This window comes from Staurois parvus, unplaced genomic scaffold, assembly GCF_062004578.1.
Source record: "Staurois parvus isolate SC_StPar_1 unplaced genomic scaffold, SC_StPar_1.0 ptg000151l, whole genome shotgun sequence".
NCBI lineage: Eukaryota > Metazoa > Chordata > Amphibia > Anura > Ranidae > Staurois > Staurois parvus.
In genome coordinates, this window is record NW_028317947.1 from 15,252,501 (window position 1) to 15,256,383 (window position 3,883).

Sequence of the window (3,883 nt, forward strand, 5' to 3'; positions counted from 1 at the left end):
CCCACTCTACTTGTCGCCCACCAATGGCCAGTGTCTACTCAAGTCAGTCCAGCCTGGTCTTCAGCCCTAACACTTTACTACTGTAAAGCTTACAGAATGCTGAAGTAGCAGACCAAAAGCTGGGAGATCTAAGTAGAGGAAGTTCTATCCTCCTGTGAATGATGGGGCAAGCAGGTCAAGGATTGCTAGGACCAGTTGTGAACCTGCACTGAAGACTATGTTGTGGAATGGGGAGGGGGGTGCAGAGAACATAGGTAGCCTCTGCTGACCTGAATTCTCAATCTGTGCTCATTGAAGGTACATCACTGACCCTAACTGAAGACCGGATAAAATCTTATAGCGGACATAGTTTGGAGGCCCTGCATTTTGAGGGATATTCTCGTTATTTCCAAACAAATCAATTTGTCTCAGCTTCCCCCTTAATTGACCCTCATTTTGGTCTCATGTACAGACCTTTATCACTAAATGTACTACTCAGCATGAAAAGCATTAAATTGCACTAAGGTTTCCATCCAGCCTCTACATCTTTTGCATTTGTGATTTTGAATTGCTAACACTCTTTACATCTGGTGGAAAAGAAATTGAATCTCCAAACACGGAAAGGTTTCTTCATAGTGAGAGCTGTGAAAATGTGGAATAGACTCCCTCAAGAGTTGGTTCTGGCCAGCTCAGTGGATTGCTTCAAAAAAGTCCTGGATTCTTTCCTAGATACACAGAATATAACTGGATACTAACATTTAAAGGTAAAGTTGATCCAGGGAATATCCGATTGCCTCTCGGGGGATCAGGAAGGAATTTTTTCCCCTGCAGGAGCAAATTGGATTATGCTTTGCTGGGTTTTCTTGCCTTCCTCTGGATCAACTGTGAGTCTAGGATTATAACTTTTTTTTTTAATGGTTGAACTGGATGGACTTTTGCCTTTTTTCAGCCAGACTAACTATGTAACACAAGGTAAAAGCATTGGTGCACTTAACCGATCTTTATTTTTGTGAAGGAATATTTCATGGTCAGCGTAACTGGGAAGGTGTTTCTCCTTCACATCTCTAAAATTTGGGAGGAATGAGTGTTTTTAATAGAAGGCGACAGCCAGGAGCGGACTGACCATTCAAGCACTCGGGCACTGCCCGAGGGCCCGGGGTCAGTAGGGGGCCCCATGAAATGTCCCTGGTACCTTTTTATAGGCTTTTTTTGAGTGTGGGCAAGGACAGAGGGGCCCCACGATCCCCTATTGCCCGGGGGCCCCATGAGTTGTCAGTCCGCCCCTGATGGTGGCCACAAAAAATATTGACACTTTGGGCCCAATTTGGACATTGGGCCCAACTGCCAGCAGTTTAGACATGGCGACAGCAAAGTCATGAGGTCTTCAGGAGTGCACTAGACCTGCCTCTCTATGCCAGGGGTCTTGAAACTTTTTGTTATAGGGCCACCTCATACATTTTACAAACACAAACAAATCAAATTTAAATGAATGAATACGTTTTACTTGGAGTTTATATGTAATCAGCATAATATGAATTAAAACAACAGATAGAAAATTCCAAATAAACTTGAGCCCACCAGTGTCCACATTGTACATCAGAGTTCTCATCAGAGCCCCCTTCCTTACATTGGAGTTCCCTTTTACATGAGATTCCCCATCAGAGCCCCCCGTTTACACCAGGGTTCCCATCAAAGTCTCCTCTTACATCAGAGGGCCAGACAAAATCTTGCAGTTACTGAATCTTGACCACATGCCCAGGGGCAGACTGATCATTTGGAAACTCAGGCACTGCCCGAGGGCCCGGGGTCAGTAGGGGGCCCCATGAGATGCCCCAGGTACCTTTTTCATAGGCTTTTTTGAGTTTGGGCAAGGACACAGGGGCCCCATGATCCCCTATTGCCCGGGGGCCCCATGAGTTGTCAGTCCGCCCCTGCACATGCCATAGGTTGGAGACCCCTGGTCTAGCTAAATAGAATGGCACATATGTTAAGTTATAAAGCTCCCATACGGTGTATGTATTTCTGTTGTACAGTTAGATATGTGCTGGAATTCAGCTTTAATTATTTCATTCAACTCCAAGCAAATCCAAAAAAACCAACACACTTTAGTCTAGCTGTGTAGTCGATAAGAAAATCATTAAATGTACTTTAAAATACTGCTTTTATAACTGCCTGAAATGTATCTTTGTCTTCCCACAATCCTCTGCACAGCAGTTAGGCCAAGTGTGGGAGGTTTTGCAATGCACTCTGCGTTCCTTAGGATTTGCTGCATTACACAGTGCTGCCAACTAACTCGTTTCAAGTACTAAGAACTAAAGAGGGAGATTTTAGGTAGTTTAACTAGTAGAGGAGAACTTAGAGAAGGGCTCATGGGTGATTGAGCTCTTTCGTAGTCCAATGAGCTGACAGATAACCCAGGAAGCTACAAACCTGAAATAAAAGACAACGTACTTACCACCATCTTGCTCCCAGCCCCGGGACATTGTGACCAGCACCCATGGCTCAAACCATGATGTGCCTATACTCTGGGTGGTCCTACCAAGATCCCACCAGCCTTCTGGATGGACCCACCCAGGCTACATGTTCGGTAATCCAGAGAGACTGGGCAGTAGACTCACCCATTGCATATGCCCAAAGAGGAAACACAGTAGGGGAGTTAAATTTCTGGTCCAATATTGAATGGTCTCCTCTGTAAATCCATTGAAGGCTTCACCTATAAATAACATCAAAGATTGTTATTCAGGAAATATCTGATTGCCTTTAGGCAGTGGTCGGCAAGCCGCGGCTCGCGAGCCACATGCGGCTCTTTACACATTTTAATGCGGCTCTTCTGTGTGCCGGGCGCCCGTTCCCCTCCCTCCTCTCGGGCGGCCTCCCCAAAAGTCAGGACTCTGCAGCTAGCCCAGCAATGGGCAAACTACGGCCCGGCGGACCTTTTAATCCGGCCCGCGGAGCGTGGCAAACATTGGCTGTCAGGATGTAGGTGGGGCAGCGTGACGAACTCCTCTCCTCTCACAGTCCGCCCTGAAGACCGGAACGGCGCGGGAACACGGCGAGAGGAACACGCGGAGCAAAGGTAAGTGAATTGACACAATATGGGGAATGAATTACTATAGGGGGGATGAATTACTATAGGGGGGATGAATTACTATATGGGGGATGAATTACTATGGGGGATGAATTACTATATGGGGGATGAATTACTATGGGGGATGAATTACTATATGGGGGATGAATTACTATATGGGGGATGAATTACTATATGGGGGATGAATTACTATGGGGGATGAATTACTATATGGGGGATGAATTACTATATGGGGGATGAATTACTATGGGGGATGAATTACTATATGGGGGATGAATTACTATATGGGGGATGAATTACTATGGGGGATGAATTACTATATGGGGGATGAATTACTATGGGGGATGAATTACTATGGGGGATGAATTACTATATGGGGGATGAATTACTATAGGGGGGATGAATTACTATGGGAGATGAATTACTATATGGGGGATGTATTTTCAGTTTTAAAAATGTGGCTCTCAAAATAAATTTCAATCGTGGTTTTGGCGAGATTTGGCTCAGTTGAAAAAAAAGGTTGCCCACCACTGCCTTTAGGGGATCAGGAAGGATATTTTTTCTCCGCTGGAGCATCTTAGACTATGTTTTATAGGATTTTTTTGCCTTCCTCTGGATTAACTGTGGGTATAGAGTTCTGTATCTGTAGGTTTTCTATTTTCTATTTATTTATATTGTCTATTGGTTGACCTAGATGGACTTCTGTCTTTTTTCAACTTGTAATTACTGTATGTAACTATTAGTCAATAGTGCTCCAGATGAGCAGGGACAAAGAAGGAAGAGGGCTAAAAAGCTGCTAGAGAGATCCTTCTAAAA